The 26,729-nt window shown below is 37.4% G+C and overlaps 1 pseudogene; it reads left to right on the forward strand.

Annotated features, from left to right (window-relative positions):
- Window positions 1–1,393: 1,393 nt before the first annotated feature.
- LOC126032153 (calcium-independent phospholipase A2-gamma-like) lies at window positions 1,394–4,107 on the forward strand (annotated as a pseudogene).
- The last annotated feature ends 22,622 nt before the right edge of the window (window positions 4,108–26,729 follow it).

Below are 26,729 nucleotides of genomic sequence, written 5' to 3' on the forward strand. Positions count from 1 at the left end.
GGAGGAGGGGGGGGGAGGAGGGGGGAGGGGGAGGAGGGGGAGGAGGAGGAGATGTGAATGTTGTAATCACTGTTTCAGGTAGGCACGCCTGGATAGACGTCAGAACAGAAAAGAAGTTTTGTGCCCTGAGTAGCAGCACCTTGCATTCTGGTAAGACCATGAATTGTGGCATTTCTTAAATGAAGCATTTGAAAATGAAGTGAAAGTGATCATCTATAAAAAGTAAATTATTTTTAAATTATGTCTGTTGATTTTACTTTATATATACATATATGTATATATATTTATATAGTTACCTCCTTAGTAATGCAAGAAGTCTTTATGGGGAAGAGAAAAATGAGCAATTGTATTTCTTGTGTTCACCTAAGTATTACTGGAGGAGGAAGTCTACAAAGAAGTTTTCACACAAGCAGAGCAAAATGTAAATGGGCCAAAAGTGAAGTACGTATTTGCTGGTGTATAAGACAACTGGGCGTATAAGACGACCCCCCTAATTTTGCAGTTAAAACATAGGGTTAGGCCTATATTTGCTGTATCAGACTGAATGTTCCTGTGCTGCACCTGTATGTACCACAGTGAGCCAATCACAACAAGCAAAGGTTCAAAGGTTATACTGTAATAGACTTCCTCTCTGACTCTGGCCATTCTGAGCAGGCTTTTTACAGTGTAGATTCGGGTCCAGAACATTGTCTAATTTGCATGCATAAAAAGCCTGCTTGGGTTGGCTGAGTTAGAGAGGCAGTCCGAGCAGCCTTGCAGTGATTGGTGCAGGATCGAGTTGGAAAATTCGTTTTGTGGCAATATCCAGACAATTTTTGTTTAGCGGCATATTGAAACATTTTTCTGGATATACTCAGCGTATAAGACTATCCCTGATTTTCGGTTGACTTTTTTTTTGTTTCAAAAGTCGTCTTATATGCCTGAAAATATGGTATGTTCTTGCAGTAAACAATGTTACTCTTTAGACAACCATGCTTTTCATATTAGAAATTGGAAATGTAGTACTTCTGCTCCTAGAGGACTTACTTACAAAAGTGAACATTAATATGTCCTGTGTTAAAATACTTTGAACTCTGTTTCAAAGGTTGTTTTTGGAAATGAGAATGACATTATCTTACACTTAGTTCAATTTAAGCCAAGTTCAGGAATATTAAGAAAAGTTGGCTGAAACAAAAAAAAAAAAAAAAAAAGTTGAAAGAACAACTGAATCTCTGAAAATGATAGTGAGCAGTCCACAGAAAAAGTCCTTTTCCAGAGTAGAGAAGTCCTATTTTTGATAAAGATAACAATATTGGTGAGCAATCACTTTCATTATATAAATTGTTTAACTATAAAATTTGGAGAAACATATTTTATCAAATCATATAAATTCTTATTTCAAAGTCAGTGGAAAATGTCTAAAAAGAGGAAAATAAGATATTCTCAGGGCAAATTAGAACTTCAAGATATAGAAGTTGACAAGAGGACCGAAGAGATAGCATGGAGGTAAGGCGTTTGCCTTTCATGCAGAAAGTCATTGATTCGAATCCCGGCATCCCATATGGTCCCCAAAACTGCCAGAAGCAATATCTGAGCATAGAACCAGGAGTAACCCCTGATAGCTGCCAAGTGTGACCCAAAAACAAATAAAAAAGAAAAAAAAGTTGACAAGAAACCCATTCCTCGAGACCACAGTGTCTTAACTGATAAGAAGCCAAACTCAAAATCTGTACACATTGTGCAGGCAGTGTGCCTGAGGTGCCTCCAGTTTCTACTAAATAGAGCACTTTCTCGTCTCACTGAAGATATGCAAGCATTTTTTTGTAGTTCTATTGAAGGATTGTCCCCAAATTAAAGTATGATTCGAAGAGTCAATCAGAAGTGCAGGAAGAAGGTGTTAAAGTGGAGCAGGCTACCAGCAAAGAGAAAAATGCAGAGGAGAAAATCATTTATCTCTTCAATGGGAAAAGATTTTTGTAAGAGTGAGTATTTATAATAAAATACAGGCATTGATTCAGTCATTGAAAAGAACAACTGACCCCAAACTGTAGTAACAGGATTGAAGAATTTACCTTTCATCTTCTAGAATTTCCTGAAGGAAAAGAAGTGGCTGTCAAGAAAAGAATTATTTCCTATTTATTACGATTGAGACAAATTAGGAATGAAACTCTTCAGGCTGCCTGTAGAAAAAATTGTAGCTTTAATTGGCTAGGTGAATCCAGGGAAAGGAAGAGGAATACAATTTCTTGCAATTGATGGTGGAGGAACAAATGGTTTGGTCGTAATTCAGACACTGCAAAAATTAGTTGAAATTCGGGTTCATCAGCTCTTTGACTACATTTGTGGTGTAAGCATAGGTGCCATGTTAGCATTCATGCTTGGATTGTTTCATATGCCCTTGAATCAATGTGAGGAGCTGTATTAAAAATTAAGATCAGGGGCCTGAGCGATGGTGCAGCGGTAGGGTGTTTGCCTTGCACACGGCTGACCCAGGATGGACCTCGGCTAGATCCCCCGGCAGGCATCTCATATGCCCCCCCCCCCAAGCCAGGAGCAATTTCTGAGTGCACCGCCAGGAGTAACTCCTGAGCATCACGGGGTGTAGCCCAAAGTAAAAAAAAAAAAAAATTAAAATTAAGATCACTTGTGTTTTCACAGAATGTTGCAACAGTCTAAATCAGTTGGAGCCATGCATTTTATGACAGCCAAGCATGGGAAAATATTCTTAAAGATAGAACGGAATCCTCATTAATGTTCAAAACAGCAAGAAAACCCCACATGTCCCAAAATAGTTGCAATAAGTACCATGGCAAACAGAAGGATAATTCCAATTTTTTTTTTGTTTTGTTTTCAGAAACTAAGGTCAATTTCCTGGAATCAACTTTCACAATACAGAGGCTGTCACAATAAAATGTGGCAGGCCTCTAGAGCCGCTGCTGCAGGCTACTTTGCAGAGTACACATTGTGAAATGATGTTCACCAAGATGGAGGTTTGCTTCTAAATAACCCCTCGATATTAGCCATGCAGGAGTGTAAATATTTCTGGCCTGATTAGAGTGCATAGTCTCCCTGGTCACTGGACGCTATGTGAGTGAAGTGAGAAACAGCATGACAGACATAAGCCTGAGAACCTAACTGGACAATGTCACCAGTAGTGCAGCAGATACTGAAGAAGTCCATATAATATTTGATGGTCTGTCACCTCCTGATACTTAGTTTAGATTTAATCCTGTAATGTGTGAAAATATGCCTCTAGATGAACATCAAAATGAAAAACTGGATCATCTGCCAATAGAAGTACATAGAAAGAAATTAAGAAAAATAATAATTATTATATAATATATAATAATAATAATTAAGAAAAATAATTAAAAATTATTAAAAAAAATAGGGGCTGGAGAGATAGTAGAAGGACGGTGGTTCGAATTCTGGCTTCCCATATGGTCCCCAGAGCCTGCCAGGAGCAATTTCTGAGCATAAAGTCATGAGTAACCCCTGAGCACTGCCGGGTGTGACCCAAAAACAAAAACAAAAAAATTTGTAAAAAATATTAAGCCAAGAAAAAAACAACTATAGAAAATAAATGATTGGATAAAACTAAAAGCTGACATGCATAAGGTCTGACTTATTTTTTTTTTCAAAATTGTAATGTGTGGGCCCGGAGAGATAGCACAGCGGCGTTTGCCTTGCAAGCAGCCGATCCAGGACCAAAGGTGGTTGGTTTGAATCCCGGTGTCCCATATGTTCCCCCGTGCCTGCCAGGAGCTATTTCTGAGCAGAAAGCCAGGAGTAACCCCTGAGCACCGTTGGGTGTGGCCCCCCCAAAAAATTATTTCCTATTTATTACAATTGAGACAAATTAGGAATGAAACTCTTCAGGCTGCATGTAGAAAAATTGTAGCTTTAATTGGCTAGGTGAATCCAGGGAAAGGAAGAGAAATACAATTTCTTGCAATTGATGGTGGAGGAACAAATGGTTTGGTCGTAATTCAGAAACTGCAAAAATTAGTTGAACTTCGGGTTCATCAGCTCTTTGACTACATTTGTGGTTTAAGCATAGGTGCCATGTTAGCATTCATGCTTGGATTGCTTCATATGCCCTTGAATCAATGTGAGGAGCTGTATTAAAAATTAAGATCAGGGGCCTGAGCGATGGTGCAGCGGTAGGGTGTTTGCCTTGCACGCGGCTGACCCAGGATGGACCGTGGCTAGATCCCCCGGCAGGCATCTCATATGGCCCCACAAGCCAGGAGCGATTTCTGAGTGCACATCACCATAAATGAGGTCTTGGTCAGGAGTTCCATCAAATTCTGCAAGGAGTTGTGGGTTCAGCATGAATTACCTTTGAAATACTTTTGAATTCTGGGGAAATTTTAAGTAGGCAATGTGTATGCCAGCTTTCATATCACAATGGGAATGCTGGATTATAAAATTCATTCTGGAATTAGATTTTTATGATGTTGAATAATTTTGCTTTAGGAATCATCATTGTGTTAGTTGGTTTTAGTAGATTTGATAGTGTTTGATGTTTGAAAATGATATATGTGCCAAATAAGAACTGAAAATACCATATACTTTGTATATTTGCCTTAATCACCATCATCATGTTGAAAATATTTTCTTATGGGTTTTCATAATCCATGAGTGGAAAGTTAATTTCTTCTTAATGTATATCAATAATTTTTTCACTAGTTAACATTTGCAGATCTACATGATCTCTTTAAGTTCTGTAAACAAACATAAGTAGAAAAATAAAAATCTTCTGTCAAAGGAATTTCACATTTGAAATATGAGAGGATGAAGTATACTTTTCTAATCAAAATCTCTTTTTTGTTTGTTTTTGATTGTATGTTTGTTTTGGGGCCACATCTGGTGACACTTAGGGGTTACTTCTGGTTATGTTATGCTCAGAAATTGCTCCTGGCTTGCGGGACCATATGGGATGCCAGGGAATCAAACCGCTGTCCATCCTAGGATAACATGCACAAGGCAGATGTTCTACAGCTTGCACCACTGCTCTAGCCCCTAATCAGTCTTCTTATTTTGATAAGTGACTCTCAAACTTCATTTGTCCCTAAAATTTCAAAATAGTGTAAATTGGATTTTATGCTCTGGCATAAAAATCAGTGTTGAAAATTCATTGAACTTCCTGTGAAAATATCCCTATAATTAACAAATAAAATATTGAATAAATAATAAATAAAATCTATTTAGAAAAGAAGAAAGGACGTGAGAGAATAATTCTTTGAGAGTTTCTGATGGAACTCTCACTTCAGAGAAAACAGCAGAGCCAGGAGTAAGCATTGAGCACCACTACTGGCTCTACATTCAAGCATCACCCCTGACAATGCTCAAGGAACCCTATGAGATGCTGAGAGTTGAACCTGTATTGCCTCATGCAAGGAAACATCCTGGAGTGGTACTATCACTTCAGCTCCTATTTAACAGTTTAAGAGCTATTTTGAGATAAAGGTCATTTAAGTTGGCAGTGCCAAACAAGGACTAATTAACAAAGCACACCTGACAGGAGGGTAGAAAAAGACAGTGGGGGGAAAGCAGATGGAAAGGAATTATTTGTTTTACTAGAGTTTACAGAGAAATGACTAATTGGCTAGTTTTCATGGGTTGTTCTTAGGTTTAATTTTCTTAACTTTAAGGTACTTATATAGGCTTCAACTTTTGTTCAGTTATGTAAAGCTGCAAAGGTATTAGAATTACTTTTGTCTAAGGATTTCCTTTGTTGATTTGACACATTTATATAAATATATAATATATATCTTATATATGTGGAAGCTTCTCTGGAGAGACTATGAGAAGGAGCTACTCCTCTGAATATTCCTGGTAAGAGAGGAAGAAAGGGAAGTTTGTGTCAGTTTCCAATATCTTTGTCTGTTTGCTTTAATTGATCAAGGTTCAAACCATGTGGAATTAGATTGTGCAAATTAGCCTCTTCTGTGCATTCAATCAGCCAGTCACCACTTCCAGAAGATGATCTTTTATTCTAATTAATATATGGCAGGAAAAAATAAAATAAAATATGGAAAGAAATATTAGTGAAAGAAAAGGAAAAAGAAAGTTAAAGGTGAGGAAGGAAGAAGGATAGAGAGAAGAAAGGAAGGAAGGAAAGAAGGGAAAAAAGGTGGGAGGGAGAGAAGGAAGGAGGGAGGGAAGAAGGAAGTTTTGCATTAATCCTTGATTTTACTTCAGTATCCCTTTTAGTTATTTGTCTATCACATTCAAATCACTATCAGGAAACTAAAGCTACTCTAATGCATGTGATACTTTCCCTAAATATGAATGATGTAATTGTTTAGCCAATCCAAAAATCACATTGATATTTACAGACTACTACAATGTCTTACACATAAAGACGAAGAGAAAAAAATACTGATAGTTATTACACTATTGCAAATCAAGAAGGAAAATAGTTTGGATGTAAAAATGGAATTATTCTTTTAGTTCTAAAATCTATCATTAATCTATGTTGATGACCCCTCTCCTACCTAAAGCACAAAAATCTCTAATTTTTCTTAAGTTTTTTAAAAAGCTATATTCATTACATATTTTTGTGACATATTTTGGAGATAATTGGAACCCTCCCGATAAAGCCAGGGAGTGAATTTGCTGCTATAAATGATTTGGTCATTTGTGGAAAGCTTAGGCATTAAGTTGCAAGATCAACTACCCACATTTTCTCTCCAGAGCTTTAGTTCTAATCCTTAAATTATTCTGATCCACTTTCGCTGGAGCCACACATGACAAGTGAGCTATAATTGCTAAAGATACAATAAATTAGATGGTATACTAAATCTTTTTCTTTGACTAAGTCAAACTCTATTACAGAAATTTGCATTTAAACCAAACGAAGGATTCAGAGTGCCACCTGCTGGTATAATTTGTAAACTCATGCAGTTTTTCTTCATTCCTGTAATACTTTCTACTCAAGTTGTTAGAACCCAAAACCAAAACTACAAAACTTACTTTCTGGGGCCCGGAGAGATAACACAATGGCGTTTGCCTTGCAAGCAGCCGATCCAGGACCAAAGGTGGTTGGTTCGAATCCCGGTGTCCCATATGGTCCCCCGTGCCTGCCAGGAGCTATTTCTGAGCAGACAGCCAGGAGCAACCCCTGAGCACCGCCGGGTGTGGCCCAAAAACCAAAAAAAAAAAAAAAAACTTACTTTCTGGACAAAAGTGGTTAACATACATATAAATTTTATAGTCTTCCTGAGACAATTCTAAAACTTAAATAAAATTACAGAATTTAGAATTATAAAATTGATTTGACTCTATTAAGTTCTAGTCACAGGACCATAAAAGTTTCTGTTTTATGTTGTTGTTTAAAAGCTACCATATCACTATGACCACCAAAGTGTTTATAATCTTTCATCAATGACCCTAAGTCCCCTCTGATCTTTCCCAGCTCAACCCACTCTCCCCTCAGCCTAGCCCCATTCCCTTGGTAATCTCAGTTCTGTTGTCAGAGTTCAAAACTTTTTCACTGGTTTTTGTTCATTCCTTTGATTTATTCCATACCACATATAAATGAGATGATGTGACATTTGTTTTTCTCCCTTTATACATTTCACCTAAAATGAGATCATCTATGTCATCCAATAAAAATGTATTTGTAAAAAAAAATGTAATTGTCACAGAGCCTCAGGGTCCTAATTGACAAATGTGAGGTTCAAAATACTGGTTGTGATGTGGGCTATGATTGTTTTAGCTGGTCAACTTTTGTTCTTAAGATTTGGATATGAATCGTCCAGTGAAGGGTGCAATTCTGGAATATGTTATGCACGAAATACTACTATCAGCAGCATTTTTAAGTCACCTAAAATAAAATTTAAAAGAAAAAGAATATCTTATCCTTGGGTCTGGAATGATAGCACTCAAGTTGTAGGTGTACTTACCATATATACAGTCAACCATTTCAGTCCCCAGTACCCTATATGGTTCCTCAAGCTCTACCAAGAGTGATCCTTGAGAGAAGAGCCAGGAATAAGTCCTAATCATCATGAGGCATATGGTCCAAAAAAAACAAAAATAAAAAATAATTTGTGGGGCCTGAGCAATAGTACAGCAATAGTTCGTTTGCCTTGTACATGGCTGACCTGAAATGGACCCAAGTTCAATTCCTGGCATACCATATGGTGCCCTGAGCCTGCCAGGAGCAATTTCTGAGCAAAGAACCAGGAGTAAACCCTGAGCAACGCTAGGTGTGGTCCATAAATCAAAATAATAATAATAATTTTTTAACTTTATTGATTGATTGGTTTGGGGCCACACCCAGTGGTGGTCAAGGATTACTCCTGGTTACTCCTGGTTCTGCACTCAGAAATCTCCCCTGGAGTCTGGGAGACCATATGAGATGCCGAGAATTGAACCAGATCCCTCCCCAGAGAAAGCATTTGATAAGGTTCAACACCCATTCTTGAAAAAAAAAAACTCTCAGAAAGATGGGAATTAAAGGAACCTTTCTCAATCTAGTTGAAGCCATCTACCACAAGCCAGTGGCAAATATTATCCTCAATGGGGAAAAACTAAAATCCTTCCCTCTTAATTCTGGCACAAGGCAAGGTTGTCCTCTTTCACCACTCCTATTCAACATAGTGCTGGAAGTATCTGCTATAGCAATTAGGCAAAAAAGATATCAAGGAAACCCAGATAGAAAAGGAAGAAGTCAAGCTCTCACTGTTTGCAAATGACATAATACTCTACTTAGAAAACCCTAAAGACTACCAAAAAGCTTCTAGAAACAATAGACTCATATAGGAAGGTGGCAGGCTACAAAATTAACACACAAAAATCAGTGGCCTTTTTATACACCAACAATAATAGGGGAAAATGGACATGAAGAAAACAACCCCATTCACATTAGTGCCACATAAACTCAAATATCTTGGAGTCAACTTGACTGAAGATGTGAAGGACCTATACAAAGAAAACTATAAAACTCGGCTCCAAGAAATAAGAGAGGACACGCAGAAATGGAAACACATACCCTGCTCATGGATTGGCAGGATTAACATCATTAAAATGGAAATACTCCCCAAAGCATTGTACAGATTTAATGTGATTTCTCTAAAGATATCCATGACATTCTTCAAAGAAGTGGATCAAGCACTTTTGAAATTCATTTGGAACAATAAGCGCCCTCGAATAACCAAAGCACTCCTTGGGAAAAATAATATGGGAGGCATTACTTTCCCCAACTTTAAACTGTACTACAAAGCAATAGTTATCAAAACAGCATGGTATTGGAATAAAGACAGGCCCTCAGAACAGTGGAATAGACTTGAATACTCAGAGAATGTTCCCCAGACATACAATCACCTAATCTTTGATAAAGGAGCAAGAAATCCTAAATGGAGCAAAAAAAAAAAAAAAGCCTCTTCAACAAGTGGTGTTGGCACAACCAGCTAGCCACTTGCAAAAAAAGCAAATTTAGACCCCCAGGTAACATGATGTATGAAGGTAAAATCCAAATGGATTAAAGACCTCGATACCTCGATATCGGACCCGATATCATAAGGTATATAAAATACCACGTAGAAAAAATGCTCCATGACATTGAGACTAAAGGCATCTTCAAAGAGGAAACTGCACTCTCCAAACAAGTGAAAGCAGAGATTAACAGATGGCAATATATTAAGCTGAGAAGCTTCTGCACCTCGAAGGAAATAGTGCCCAGGACACAAGAGCCACCCACTGAGTGGGAGAAATAATTCACCCAATACTCATCAGATAAGGGGCCAATATCCAAAATATACAAGGCACTGACAGAACTTTACAAAAAAAGAAACATCTAATCCCATCAAAAAATGGGGAGAAGAAATGGCCAGACACTGATAAAGAAGAAATACAAATGGCCAAAAGGCACATGAAAAAATGCTCCACATCACTAATCATCAGGGAGATGCAAATCAAAACAACTATGAGGTACCACCTCACACCACAGAAATTGGCACACATCACAAAGAATGAGAACAAGCAGTGTTGGTGGGGATGTGGAGAGAAAGGAACTCTTATCCACTGCTGGTGGGAATTCCATCTAGTTCAACCTTTCTGGAAAGTGACATGGAGATTCCTCCAAAAACTGGAAATTGAGCTCCTATACTATCCAGCTATACCACTCCTAGGAATATACCCTAGGTACACAAATATACAATACAAAAATTCCTTCCTTACACCTATATTCATTACCATAGCAAGACTCTGAAAACAACCAAGATGCCCTTCAACAGATGAATGGCTAAAGAAACTGTGGTACATATACGCAATGGAATATTATGCAGCCATCAGGAGAGATGAAGTCATGAAATTTTCCTATACAAGGATGTACATGGAATCTGTTATGCTGAGTGAAATAAGTCAGAGAGAGAAAGAAAGATGCAGAATGGTCTCACTCATTTATGGGTTTTAAAAAATTGAAAGAAATTCTTGCAATAATTTTCAGAGACAAAAGAGAGGAGGGCTAGAAGTTACAGCCCAATTCATGAACTTCACCACGAAGAGTGATGAGTTTAGTTAGAAAAATAACTACATTGCAAACTATCCTAACAATGAGAATGAGGGAAATAGAAAGCCTGTCTAGAGTACAGGTGGAGGTGGAATGGGGAGGAGGGATATTTGGGACATTGGTGTTGGGAATGTTGCAAGGGTGATGGGAGGTGTCCTTTTATAAGACTGAAGCCCAACCACAATCATGTTTGTAACCAAGGTGTTTAAATAAAAAATAGTATTTAAAAAAAAAGATGGGCACTAGCCATTAAAAAAAAAAAAAAGAAAAAGAAAAGGTAGTATAGTAATAAAATCCAATGACAATAGATATGAGGACCATGAAGACCAGTCCATGTTAGGAAGCTTGCTAACATGGTAGAGCAGTGTAGTTATGGGAGAGAAAAGACCACTATGACAATAATAATTGGGACTTATTACTTGGGTCAGTACTGGGTATTGGATAGAGATAAAGTTATATGCATGGTATCCCTTCATTAACAATAATGCAAACTACAATGTCTAAAAAAGAAAAAAAGAGGGGAGAGAGAGAAGGCAAGGAGGGTGGTATAGGAGGGAAGCTTGGTACAGTGGTGCTAGGAAACACTCATGGGTGAAGAGCAGTGTACATTGTACATTATAAGACTGAAACACAATCATGAACAACTTTGTGATCATGGTCTTTAAATTAAAAAACAAAAAGGAAGAATACCTTTATTATATAAAACCCAACCCTCTTTTCATCTCTTCTCTTTTCTTATACTCCCCAGTTTTGCCTGGTTCCAAAATAACTTAATAGAGAAGTCAAAATTAAGAACATGATTTTCTCTCAAATCTACTCAAATAAGAGGATACTCCTTTCTCTTTGATATCCCCTTCCTATAAAGATTTATCATCAAAATATGAGTTTAAAGGAAATCTTAGCGTACTACACAAGTAGGAGCTGATGGGGCCCTTCCTCCCTCTCCAACTCCCACTCAGGCCAGTAGTCCCAAAGTGAAGCTTGCAATAATGTGGGATTATAAACAATAATAAAGTGCTGGCTCAGGTGTCTCAAGGATATAAACTATAATAAGGTGCATGAAAAATGACAAATTGGATAGTAAGAAGAACCAGAGTTATCCAGTATCAGTAGACTTTAAGGAGTTTCTACCCATTATGGCCCAGGAAGGTCTCTGAACTGCCACCACTAGAAAAAAGAAGCTTTGCAGTTAAGGGCAGCCATTACACCATCACTCATAAAAATGGAGTGCCATGGGACCAGGGTGATAACAGAGCAGGTAACTTGGGTTTGATATGCAGCTGAGTTGGTTTTGATACCAGTGCCCTAACCAATATGGTTCCCCGAGTTTATCTGGAGTGATTTCTGAGCATAGAGCCATGAGTAACCCCAGATTGTGGCCCAAAATATCTGAAAAGAAAATGAAAAATATCAAGCTAAAGTGTGTGAGACCATCAGGAGCAGCTGTACGCAGTTGCCAGCATTTTATTGTAAAAAAAAAAAAAAAAGCGAACCAGTTTGAATTGAACTGAGGAGTGAAAACGCACCAGTTTAAATTGAATTAAGGTGTGTGAGCCCATCTGCAGCTGCCTGTAAGTTGTGGGCATGAGACCAGAAGGAGCAGAGCTGCTCTGCTTCACCTGAGCACTATTTCAATCGAAGAGCTGCACCATATTACATAATTTCACAGAAAAACAGCATGGAAAAAACATAGTGGAGAAAGAGTGAAAAAAGCAGTGGATACAAAACCAGTAAAAAAAAATGCTTTGTGGTTCTGCCTATGACTCCTAAGTGGTTTCCATAATTAAACCGAAGTACTGTCTAGTTATCTAAAAACTAATTAAAAAAATGAGAAATAAGGAAAAAATTGAGAGAAAGAAGGCAAATAGATTTCCTGAAATATTCTTATAAACAATAACTTAATAAAATAAGAATACTGACTGAGAAATAGAAATGTGTCCATTTCCAGTTAAACTGCTTACTTAATAGTGATTTTTTAAAATGAACTTTATATTTGCAGAGCTGGTGTTATTTCTTTTTATAGAAGTTCTGTTGGATCTTTAAAAAGAAGAAAATTGCCTGTAAAGGACATTGAGTTCACTGTCCTTAACTACCATCTTTCATCAACTCTCAACATCCTACTCAACATCCCATCCAGAAAAAAAAATTCTAAAGATCAATATGCAGAATAGACTCAATCCAATTAGGCTAAGAGTACTTACAATGTAAATGGAAGAATTTAATGTGCTGAGACTTATAGTGAGGAAACTTGCTTGGCAGTTAGATTACATGACAAAATAAGGCAGGATTCCCAACAGCATTCTGGATAAGTGACTGAGGGAGGGAAATGTGAAGTATGCCAGAGTTAAGTTAAAAAAAAAAAATGGGGCCAAGCGGTAAGGTGTCTGATTTGCTTGCGCTAGCCTAGGACAGACCACAGTTCGATCCCCTGACGTCCCATATGGTCCCCCAAGCCAGGAGCGATTTCTGAGCACAGAGCCAGGAGTAACCCCTGAGTGTCACAGTGTGTGCTCCCCCCCCCAAAAAAAAAAAGTAATGCCAAAGTTAAATTTTGAGTTCTCCTGAGTCTGTTCCTGCAGATTTCCTTCTTGTAAACTTCTGCAATATCCTTCCCTTTACCTTTCATGCAAAGGACGGCGGTTGGAATCCTGGCATCCCATATGATCCCCTGAGACTGCCAGGGGCAATTTCTGAGCATAGAGCCAGGAGGAGTAAGCCCTGAGCACTGCCAGGTATAATCCCCCAAAAAAATTAAAAATAATGTTTTGGGGCCGGAGAGATAGCATGGAGGTAAAGCATTTGCCTTGCATGCAGAAAGATGATGGTTCGAATCCCAGCATCCCATGTGGTTCCCCGAGCCTGCCAGGAGCGATTTCTGAGTGTAGAACCAGGAGTAACCCCTGAGCGCTGACGGGTGTGACACAAAAAAAACAAAAAACAAACAAACAAATAAACAAACAAAAACCACCAAAAAAAAAAAAACCTATCCTTCCCCAAAGGAACCCCAATAGATTAGTTGTTTCTTAGTCTACTTCAGTTGTGTGGTAGTCACCAAAAAGTAAAAGTGCCAGTATATTTTCATGTTGTTTTATTATTGGAGTACCTCAAAGAATGAGAAATGTGTCAGCATTAAAGTTGCTGGAGTGTTATGGGGAAGACATATAACAGAGTGAATAGGTTGGACTCAAACACAGAAACCAATATTTGAATCAAATAGGTTACATTTTACACATCATACCTAATCAGCAAAGCATATTGGTTACCCATGAAGTTGCTCTAACTTTACGGTCCTACAGAAATCTATTGTTTTCATGCAAAAACACAACTAGGAAAATGACAGTGAGATACCATTCTATACCCACTTGTATGGCAGTAATTATTAAAACAAAAAGGCAAGGGTTGCTGAGAATACAACCAGATTGGAGTATGTGTTGATGGTGAGGAAATTTTTAAGGAGAGTGTATCTGTTGAGGAAAACTTTTGGTGGTTTCTCAATGTTGTACATCAAATTGCCAGGTAGCCATTACATATTTTTTTTTATATTTCACAAATGAGTGTGATCATTCTATGTCTATCCCTATTCCTCTGACTTACTTCATTCAACATAATATGCTTAACAAAATATTACATAACCAAATCCAACAACATATCAGAAAATACATATTCCAAAGATCAAGTGAGATTCATCCAGGAATGCAAAGATGGTTCAAAATATGCAAGTCAATTAACATAATAACCACACTAATATAAGGAAAGATACAAAACATGCTACAATAAGGTCATATCAATCGATACAGTAAAAGCTTTTTAAAAGATTCAACATTCACTCATGTATCTCTTAAGCCAAGGGAATTCCTTTTCGAATGACCCCAATATTTACTGTGCCTGTGCAGGAGGGGGAAAAAAAAGGCACAAAAGCACAAAACAATTTTTTATTTATCTATCTAGCTTTTGTCAATTTCTTTGTTTTGGTGAGGTTATTGAAGTTGTTGTCTCCATTTATATTTATTTATTTATTTATTTTCTTCTTTTCTTTATGTGCTCTGCCATGTTTTTTATCTCAAGACAATGGCTTTTATGTAGTGCTTATCTTTATTGTTGGAGTGCTCATTAGATATTTTATTTGACACTTCTTTTTGTACTGTTGGGATGTTTCACTTCTTTTTTCCTTTCGTCTCTCAAACCAATGATGAGAGCCTCTAGAAGGACTCCACTCATTTTCGGTGTATTTGATTTTTACTCCAGTTCATTACTTTTCTCTTCTTCAAACAAAACCACATAACTTGAACTATCTAGTCCCGCCTCCCAGTTAGAGGGGGAAATAACGGAGGTACCAAGACCAAACAGGTGTAAGACCACTAAGTAGTAAGCTAGGCAACAGAGGGGACCACGTATTTTAGCAGCACCAGGGGTGAGGGAGGAGGATATGGGAGGTAGGACGGAACGAAGGTGTAGGGAAGACAAATCGGTAATGGGAATCCCCCTGGTTTTATGTTGATATGTACCTAAAATATTATTGTCAACAATATGTAAGCCACTATAATCAAAATAAAAATTATATTTAAAAAATATCATCAACAAGGGGCCAGAGAGATAGCATGGAGATAGGGCGTTTGCCTTGCACACAGAAGGATGGTGGTTCGAATCCCAGCATCCCATATGGTACCCCAAGCCTGCCAGGAGAGATTTCTGAGCATAGAGCCAGGAGTAACCCCTGAGCGCTGCCAGGTGTGACCCAAAAACAAACAAACAAAAAAAAAAAAACCCAAAACCAAATCAAAACAAGGGGCCAGAGCGATAGTACAGTGGTAGGGCATTAACCTTGCACGTGGCTGACCCAGGACTAACCTGGGTTCAATCCCTGGCTTCCTATATGGTCCCCTAAGCCAGGAGAGACTTCTGAGTGTATAGCCAGGGGTAACCCCTGAGTATCACGGGGTGTGGCCCCAAAACAACACAAAAATCCTCAACAAGGGGCCAGAGTGACAGCACAGTGGTAGAGTGTTTGCCTTGCACATGGCTAACCCAGGGTGGACCGCGGTTCAATCCCCAGTGTCCTATATAAGTCCCTTAAGTCAGGAGTGATTTCTGAGTGGATAGCGAAGAGTAACCCCTGAGTGTCATCAAGTGTGCCCCCCCCCAAAAAAAAACCTCAACAAAGTAGGGTGAATGGAACTTTTCTCAAAATAATAATAGGCATCTATAACAAACCCACTGCTAGTATCATTCATTTGGGGAGGTCACATCTGGTGTACCCAGGAGTTAGTTCTGGCTCTACACTCAGGAATTACTTCTGATAGGCTCAGGAGAATATTTGGGATGATAGGGATGGAAGCCGGGCTGGTCATGTACAAGGAAAATGCCCTACATGCTATACTATCACTTCAGCCCCGTCAATATCATTCTTTTTTGGGGGGAGGGGGCCCACACCCGGCGGCGCTCAGGGGTTACTCCTGGCAGGCACGGGGGACCATATGGGACGCCGAGATTCGAACCAACCACCTAAAGTCCTAGGTCGGCTGCTTGCAAGGCAAACACCGCTGTGCTATCTCTCCGGCCCCAAAGTATCATTCTCAATGGTGAAAACCTGAAACCATTTTCTCTGAGATCAGACACAAGGCAAGGATGTCCAGTGTCTCCTCTTTTATTCAATATAATATTAGAAATACTGGCTATAGCGTTCAGGCAAGAAAAACAAATCAAAGGGATCAAAATTGTAAAAGAAGTCAAATTATCACTTTTTGCAGATGACATGACAATATATGTAAAGACACTAACAAGAAAAAAAAAGCCCCTCGAAACAATAAACCAATATAGAAAAGTAGCAGCTATAAAGTCAATATACACATATTGGTTGCTATGTTATATACAAAGATCAAGATCAAAAAGATCAAAAGAAGGAGAATATTATATTTAAAATAGAATCCAAAATATATCAAGTATCTAGTAATCAATTTACCAAAAGAAATGAAAGCCCTATACCATAATAACTTTTAATTGCTTACAAAAAAGGCCTTAGGAAATGAAAAAATATGCCCTGTTAATGGATTTGAAGAATCACATTATTAAAATAACTATACTACCTAAGCTATTATAAAATCATTGCAATCGCATTGAAATTCAGATGACATTCTTCAAGGAACTAGAGAAATCAATAATAAAGTTTGTATCAAATAAGAAGGCACTACATGGAGCTGGAGAGAAAGCATGAAGGTAAGGCATTTGCCTTGCATACAGAAGGATGGTGGTTCAAATCCTGACATCCCATATGGTCTCTCGAGCCTGCCAGGAGCAATTTCTGAATGTAGAGCCAGAAGTAACCCCTAAGTGCTGCTGGGTGTGACCCAAAAACCAAAAAAAAAAAAAAAAAAAAAAAAATAGAAGGCACTATAAAGTCATATTGAAATATAAGAAATGCACAGGTATCTCACTCCCTAATTTGGAACTGTATTATAAAAATAAGTGGTTATGGGCCCGGAGAGGTAGCACAGCGGTGTGTGCCTTGCAAGCAGTCGATCCAGAACTTAAGGTGGTTGGTTCAAATCCCATATGGTCCCCCATGCCTGTCAGGAGCTATTTCTGAGCAGACAGCCAGGAGTAACCCCTGAGCACCACTGAAATAAAGATAGACTCTGTGATCAATGGGTCAGACAGAATCAAGAATGACAAGGTTCTATATGTAGGACAGTTAAGGGTTTGTTGGTTTGGTTTGGTTTGGTTTTTGGTTTCTGGGCCACACCTAGTTACACTTAAGGGTTACTTCTGGCTATGTGCTCAGAAATTGCTCCTGGCTTGGGAACCATATAGGATGCTGGGGATTGAACTGCGGTCCGTCCTAGGCTAGCGCACAAGGCAGATATCCTACCACTTGCACCACCATTCCAACCCCAAGACAGTTAGTTTTTGATAAAGAAGCTGAAACATGAAGTTTAGTAAAGACAGACTTTTCAACAAATGGTGCTGGAGAAATTGGAAAACTATATGTAAGAAATTAAGCTTAGTCCATAACTCACTCTTTACACAAAAGTCAATTCAAAGTAAAGCAAATACATTGATGTCCAACCAAAAAACTATACAGCATATTGAGGAAATATAGGCAGAACACTCCAAGATTTGGATCTCAATGTCATCATCAATGATCTGATACCACTGGCAAAGGCATCAAAATAAAAAATAAATAAATGGGACTACAATCATATTAAAGCGCTTCTGCATGGCAAAAGAAACATGGTATAAAAATAAGAGACAGCTAACTGAATAGAGAAAAAACATTTCCATTAACATGTCAGATAAAGGCTTGATATACAAGGTATACAAAATACAATATCAACAGTTTTTTTTTACCTATCAAAAAATGAGGAGAGGAAATGAACAGACACTTCACAGAGAAAGCCAAGCAACTGCCTACCGGCACATGAAAAAGTAATCACCCTCACTTATTAGGGAAGTTCAAATCAAGACAACAATTAACTCACATCAGTGAGAATGGCACATATGAAAAATAGTAAGAACAGTCTATGCTTGTGGTGAAAAAAGAACTCTCATCCACTACAAATAGAAATATTCTCTGGGTCAATTCCTGTGAAAAATGGAAAGTACTCAGCAATTTCACTTTTAGGTTATCTAACCCCAAGACATTAAAACATTCATTCAAAAGGATATATGAACACAATTATTCATTACTAAGATAGGAATCAACTTAGATGCCCAATGACAGGTGAATGTATTTTATGAAGATGAAGTATATTGGCACAAAGAAACAGCATACAGATGTAAGGAATGATGAAATCCTGTAATTTATTGCAACCTGGTTGGGACTGGAAGATAGGCTTACTGGCGTAAATCAGAAGAAAGACAAACATTGGATAATCTCATGATCTATCGTATATAAAATAACTGGATGAGGAAACATTATGTACTAAAGGGATTGTCTATATCACTCTAACCCCAGAGTTTAGGGAGGAGGACAGGAAAGGAAAGTGGAAAGGAAGAAAAGGTTATTGAGGAGCAGGGGCTGAGGCTGTGGTTATATTGGTGATATGGGAGAGTGGTGTAGCTATAAATCCAAAGCACAAACTCAACAATATTGAAAACATGAGATTTAAGCTGCAACCATCGAATGTTGTAATACATCCTATGGTGTGTATGGATATGGACTGATGGACTCTGAAAACACAGGTGGTGGGAATTGAGACCGTGGTGAAATTGGTATTGAAATATTATGTCTAAAACTCTACTATGAGTAATTTTGTAAATAATGGATCTTTAAATTAAAAAAAAGATTTTAAAGAAATAGTAAAGTCAGGAATACGAACAATAGTACAGTTGCCTTGTACACAGCAAACCCAGGTTCAATTCTCAATATCCCCTGTGGTCCCTGAGCACTAAGAGTGATTCCTGACTGTGCCAGGAGCAACTCCTGAATATATCCAGGTATCATGCACCCTCTCCCAACCCCAATAGTAAAGTCTTGGAGACTGAGAGTGAGGCAGGTAGGGCACTTGCCTGTACACAACTTATCTGAATTCTCTCTGGCATCCAGAGCCCATCAGGAGTGATCTCTGAATGCAGAATCAGGAGTAAGCTTTGAGGACAGTCAAGTGTGACCCAAAACAACAACCAAGAGGGGTCAGAGCAATACTACAACTGGGAAGGGCATTTGCACTACCTGATTTGATCTTCAGCATCCCATATAGTCCCCAAGCCTGCCAAGAATGATTTCTGAGCGTAGAGCAGGAGAAATGTCTGAGCACCCCTGGGTGTGACCCAAAACCAAAAGAAAATAAATTTTGGAATAAGGGTGGATATAAATATCTTTGATGCCTTCCAACAGATGAATGGCTAAAGAAACTGCAGTATATATACACAATGGAATATTATGTAGCCATCAGGAGAGATGAAGTCATAAACATTTCCTATACATGGATGTACATGGAATCTATTATGCTGAGTGAAATAAGTCAGGAGATAGACACAGAATAGTTTGACCTATTGATGGGTTTTAAGAAAAACAGGACATTATTGTAATAATGCCCAGACAAAAGAGATGAGGGCTCAAAGGACTGGCTCTCGATGTGAAGCTCACCACACAGAGTGGTGAGTATAGTAAGACAGATGACTATAACTATCATGACAATGTTAATGAGTGACAGAAGTAGAATGCCTGTCTCAAATGCAGGCAGGGGGGAGGGTGGAGGGAGATGAGGGGCCATTGATGGTGGGAAGGTTGCACTGGTGAAGGGAGGTGTTCTTTTTATGACTGAAACCCAACTACATTCATGTATGTAATCATGGGCATTAATAAAAATATTAATTAAAAGCAATTTAATGATTTGTAAAAATCAAATAGCAAAGAGTAGACCCTCATCCCATGAGAGTTTGAGGATCTCATGATAGAGGAGCAAGGAACAACAAATTCTTTAAATTAGCCAATGGTTGGGGTTGGGGGATGATGGAGTATGGGAGCACTGATGATGGCAACTGACATTGGTGATGGGATTGGTGTTGAAATATTATATACCCTAACACTCAACTATCATTAACTTTGTAAACCACAGTCTTTAGTGAAATTTAAATTTAATAAATCAAGTAACCTAAACAAAACTCTTTGTATGTAAAATATATGACAAAAAGTCAGAATATATAATTTCATAACTACATAAAGATAAAAAAGGAAATATATAGAAAAACTAAGATTACACATTTAAGTAATATTGGTAATTTCATTAAAGTTAAGATCGTCATTAAATAAAGCTTCTAAGGCACTTAAACAGATGTAATAGATTCAAACAAACTATCCAATTGGCAATCTGAAATACAATTTAAACTCCAAGAATAAAATAAGAGGTCAATATACAGACATAAAACTTTTCTAGATAATGTTTGAAGCAATCTGGATGGATGACATTTGTTTGCTGTCTTAGAAAGTCCCCAGGGGACACCTACACAGAATCAAAGTCTAATAAATTCAGAGATAATAAGTTGCAATTTTACTAATATTTTTGCCTTAAGTTTATGATACTTTGCAATCTACAACAAAATTATAAATCTGAGCCTGCTGAAAATATTTTAAAATTAAACAAATAGCCTTTATAAAATATAATTTTATTATTACTATTTTCATTGTAATATCAAGCAACATCCAAAAAAGGGTGTCAGCTGACACACTGATCCTTCCTATTGGTAATATCTTTGAATAGAAACTCTGCAAATACTTGTCTTTCACCTCAAAATACAATGTCAATTTTCCCCAGATATTTTTCATTGAAAATAAACATTTGTAATCTTTGTACTTTGATAACTTACCTTTATCTGATTTGATGACTGAGTATAGATTCTAGTGTGAAAGCATCCTTGACTTGAAATATACTGTTTTCTTTTATACTGCCCAGAATTGTTGGTAAATTGTTGATTCTTACAGTGTGGATCTTGTTCTATTTCCTTCTGAAATAGTATTTTTTTAATTCTCTTTTTAGATCTATAAGTTCAGAAGTTATTATGGAAATGTTTCTAAGTTACTTTTTGGAATTTTTTTCTTGGTTCTTAAAAGCTTATCAATACAAAGCCTTTTTTTTTTTTCTTTAGTCAAGAAAATTCCTTCCGGGGCCGGAGAGATAGCATAGAGGTAAGCCATTTGACTTGCATGCAGAAGGTCGGTGGTTCAAATCCCGGCATCACATATGGTCCCCTGAGTTTTCCAGGAGTGATTTCTGAACATGGAGCCAGGAGTAACCCCTGAGCGCTGCTGGGTGTGACCCAAAAAAAGAAAAACAAATTCCTTCCACTCTTACTATTCTTTTTACCACTCTATCATTCTATATGGAATTCCTGTGAATGCTGGTAGACTGCATCTACCATATCCATTCACTTTTCTCCTAAACATTCTTATCTGATTTATCTCTATTTCTCAATTTGCTGATTAGTTTTTCAACTTCTTCCTGCCTAGTATTTAGCAGGTCCAGAAAATACTTAAAAATGATGCTGCTGCTTGCATAATATGGTTAAAACACTGAAAATATTTGTGGTTTTGATGTACAAGGGTAGTATACCTTCAACACTGACCTGAGCGTCAAAAGACCTTTTATCACTATTCTTACTCCACTTCTAGTCTACCTTGTCCTTACTCTCCACCTCCTCTCCAGTTTGATAATCTTAGTTTTGTAATCCAAAATTAAGAATATGTGATTAGGGCCTGGAGAGATAGCACAGCAGCGTTTGCCTTGCAAGCACCGATCCAGGACCAAAGGTGGTTGGTTCGAATCCCAGTGTCCCATATGGTCCCCCGTGCCTGCCAGGAGCTATTTCTGAGCAGACAGCCAGGAGTAACCCCTGAGCATCGCTGGGTGTGGCCCAAAAGCAAAAACAAAAAAACAAAAACAAAAAAAAGAATATGTGATTATTCTATTCCCAGTATTTCTCTATATATGACTAATGGATAAGACTGCCTAAAACAGCAAACTATTAGGTTCTATCTTTTTAAAAAAAACTGGATAGTATGTGTTATATATATATATATTACATATATATATTACATATATTCAGATATATGTAGCACAACTTATTTATCCTTCATCTACCAGTATTGATGTTATTTTCAGATCCTGAATATTGAACTTAATGTAAATATAATGAACACAGTAGATTCAAGAAGTGGTATCACTGGGTGATATAGAAGCTCTATTTTTCTTGACTGCCATACTGCTTTCCAGAAGCTAAACTAGATTCCTTTTCACCACAACCCCATGACGTCTCATTATTTATTTGTATTTTCCTAGCGACAATGAATACCTTTCCATATGCCTTCTAGATGGGTCATGTTTCTATTGACCTCTTCTACCCATTTTTGATGGTTTGGTTTTTTGTTTGTTTGGGGACTACACCTGGAATGCTCAGGAATAACTCTTGATGAGGACTGGGGAACCATGTAAGATGCCAGAAATGAATTTGGGTCAGTCACATGCAAGGCAAGAGCCCTAACCCACTGTACTATTACCACTTTAACACCATCCTCTCCTTATTTATTTGCTGCTAACTTCTGTGTATGTTATATATATATATATATATATATATATATATATATATATATATATATATATAATATTAGCCCTAAATCAGGTGTGTGTTGTGCAAATAATTTCTCACCAAAAATGAAGTGAGAAATGTTATTTTAGCCTGTTTCTTTTGTTTCACAATTTTTTTAGTTTGATGTAGTCTAATTTATCATTTTTACTAATCAGTGAAATTAAATCACTAAAGCTACTTCTGAGGTCCATGCTCTAGAGATTTAAGACTGTACTTCTTCAGAAATCAGGTTACTCCAGCTCTAGTTGTTTTTAACTTTCATGCCATGAAATCAACATGAAACATGAAACATGAAATCAACACACTACCAGAAACATTACTCTTGAATATAGCTATTAAAACCCAGATTTAATGACATTTCTGATAAAATCATTAATTGGGGGAGTGTTCTGCTTATAATCAATATTAAATAAAAAGGTATAAAAATAAAAGCTAAAGCCGTAACTTCGAGAATTAAAAAATTATATTTTTCTGACTGGGGAGCTAGGAAAGATTTTATACTAAAAATGGTATGTATTTAAAAATTTGCATCAGGGGCCAGAATGGTGGCGCACATGGTAGAGCGTTTGCCTTGCATGCGCTAACCTAGGAGAGACTGCAGTTCAATCCCCCAGCAGGGGCAATTTCTGAGTGCATAGCCAGAAGTAACCCCTGAGCATCACCCAGTATGGCCCCAAAACAATTTGTATCCTCATAAAAAGGTAGCTCTTCAAACCCACTGGCAATGCTAAAATTAAAATAGTAATAACTACCAATGCTGGCAAACATTTAAAAAAATGGAGCAATTTGCATTAATTTTCTAGCTGTAGTGTAAAATTATACAATCACTTTGAAAATATAGTTGGCGGGTTCTCACAATTTAAACCAAGCACTCATTCTGAGAACATATGTTCATAAAAAAGTTGACAAGAACATTCCATTTATTCATAAAGACAGACAACTGCTCATCAAGAAAAAAATTAAGTGACATATTCATATGGAACACCATTCAGAAATAAAAACAAATCAAAAATGATATACATACCACTTAAGACAGTGAGCATTTTCTATTTTGGAAATCCCTGGCATCTCAACTGATAAGTTCATTCAACTCTCTCCACTCTGGAGAATTCCATGTTCTATCTTAAACACGTCCCTATATCTCTAATCACAATTCGTATTTCTCTATAGAAAACTTTTATTTCAAAAAAATACTGAATAAATTTCAAACACTGAGCTGAAGGCAAGTTGGTTGTAAAGGTTGGGAACAGATTTCAAAGTGTTGGAATACATGCCTTGCATGCACAAGACCCTGAATTAAATCTCTGGCACCACTGGGTCCCAAATTACCACATCATCTACTAAACTATTCAGTCTAGTTGACCAAGTATTTACTACCAAATGTAGTCACAGGACCCATCAAGCATGCTTGAGAGCAACCCCCTCAAAAAAGAAAGTATAGTTTCTTAGTCTATGTAAATTTCCAGAAATAAATAAAACTAGCAATATTGAAAATATATTGTGGCCCCATAAGTGAAAAATTGAATAGAAAAAGCAGCTTTGTGAAGTGACTAAATTTTGTAGATAAGTTATAAAATATACTCATCAAAATTCATTGAACTGCACTAACATCTATGATCTGATTATATGTTATGTCAATAAAACATTTCACAAAAAACCTCTAGAACTCAGAGACTCTGAAACATAACGAGCAGCAATGTCCTAGCAAGTTTTAAGTAGAAAGCATTCCTTTAAAAACTAATTTTAATGCATGTTGTTGAATATTTGTTGAATTTGTTAAATTAATGAAAAAATTAATGGAAGTTATTGAATCTATCATTTTGACAAATGGAAATAAGGTTTCAGTTAATGGGGCACAGAGTTTTTACAGAAATTCTTGTAATGTAGCAGTAGCACCATTGTCCATTGTTGTAAATGAGAAACCAGTAATGGAAGTACTGTTCAGTTAAAAAAAAAATGGAAGTAGTTTAGTAAAAAAACAAATCCGAGATCTAAGATAATACAAAATTTTAGTCATAAAATGGTAACATAATATAGACTATTAAGACATATGACTAGCAGGGAAGCCATTCACGAAACATCCAGGCTGGTCTATAACATCACCTGGAAGCAATCCTTTACCACGGAAGACCTACACTGCTCAGACTTCGACCTGCTCAAAAGAGACTTCCCTTAACACTGAGAAGACTTAACAACAACAACGACCTGCTTACAGTACAGGGCTCCCTGCATTGCCCTTTGATTGTGAGGTGAAAGGAGAGGATGCTCCACATCCTGACTTCAATGTAAGATATGCAGATTCCAGGATCTTTAATATAGAAACATGATACCAACAACAGAGACTGTGTGAAAAATAAAAGTGTGTTGGCACTACAGACAATGTATTGAATTGGACAATCTAGCTTGCCTGGAGCCTAGACTTGGTCTTGTGCCAGGAAACTTCAGGGGTCGGGTCTCTTTGTACTTAGGCCAAGGTTATTTCTTTCCATGTCCCTCATATTTTGGTGGGCCTATGCAAACAACAATTGCCACTCTAACACCATTTTTACTGTGCTCCTTTGACTCTAATCCTTAAAAAGAACTCACTTAAAATTTGAGGTTAACTTAAGCTAATATGTATGTATATGGAAATGTAAGAAAATACTATGCCTGTAATGTTTAAGGAGTTACGTAAGTTTTATGGCTTTAGATTGTCTTGTGTACTGTTAAGAAATATTATAATGTGTTACAATCTGGGGACTTGAGGGACAAGGTAATTGTACATGGATTCTGTCTTATTTATCTTAATGTTCTTTGGCTGAAATTTCAAAGTTAAGATATCAGCAAGGGGACTTCTGAGAATTATGTTATGGGTGATTGTCCTTCCACTGTAACTTTACCTTGTCCTCTTTCTTTGCACCCTTGTTCTCATAATTAAAAATAAAAAATTAAAAAAAAAAAGACATATGACTAGCAATCATACCAAAGAAAACCTAACAAACTCATCACCTTAAGAGACATGACTTGTTTGTATGACAGGCAAAAATAAGAAACAACTTATAGAAGAGTATTTTCCTCCTGCCTTCCTCCTCAATTCCAATCCAAAGTAGTATTTTCCCTCTTGAAGGCTTTGGGGCTACATCCAGCAGTGTTCAGATATCACTACTAGCTGTGCTCAAGAGATCATATGAGGTTCCAGGGATCATCCCAAAGTTAGTTATCTGTGTGTAAGGCAAGCACTTTAACTCTTGTACTATCTCTCAGGGTTTCCAAAGTACTTTGAATGTATGTATTTAACTTAATTATTTTTCTTTTGGGCAGTAATTTATGATACTCCTAACAATAGGGTCTCATGCATACATTTGAACTCCACACCATCCACAAGTGTCTGCTTCCCTCCACCATTGTCTTGGTGTTCCCTTCTTCAACCCTTCATCCCCTCCACAATAGGAAGCTCGGGTCTATAGGCGAATTCTCAGGCTTAGTTGCCTTTAGCCATTTGTTCCCTTTTTACCTTTCTTTATATCACATCTGAGATATATCATTCTGTATCCTTCCTCTGTAAATGACACTGGTGAGGTCAGATCCCAAGATGTGGAAGTTGCTGGTGAACTGAGTCACTGGGTGAAGAAGCACTAGTTAAGTGGGATCCCAGGCAATTAGAGTACTCACAAAGAAGCATCCACAAGCTACTTTGTGAGAGTAATTCAGTTTATTTAAGGTGAGAAAGGAATATTTATATTAGGGAAGAGTAGGGTGTGGACTCTGTGTCAGCCAAACAGGTAGTGAGATTGGATTAAAATAGGGTGTGTACTTCTATGTTTAGGGATGACAGGGTGAAGGGATTAGAGAAAGCAGGGTGTGTGCTTTGGTTTTTAAAACAGGGTATGTGCTTAAGGTGATTTGCTATACTCCTGCTTACCATTCATTATTCAGTATGATACTCCCCAAACCCAATAGTAGCAAATTGCAAGATTTCATTTTACAGCTTAGTATTCAATTGTGTGCATATGTGTAGATCAGTAAATTATTTAGATATTGATATATATATTCCATAATTCCTTTATCCAGTCACCTATTCTTGGACACTTGCTTCCAAATTTTGGCTGTTGTGAATAAAGCTGGAATGAACCCAAGACAAAAATGTTTTTTCAATATTGAGCTTTTG

The sequence above is a fragment of the Suncus etruscus genome, chromosome 16, assembly GCF_024139225.1.
Source record: "Suncus etruscus isolate mSunEtr1 chromosome 16, mSunEtr1.pri.cur, whole genome shotgun sequence".
NCBI lineage: Eukaryota > Metazoa > Chordata > Mammalia > Eulipotyphla > Soricidae > Suncus > Suncus etruscus.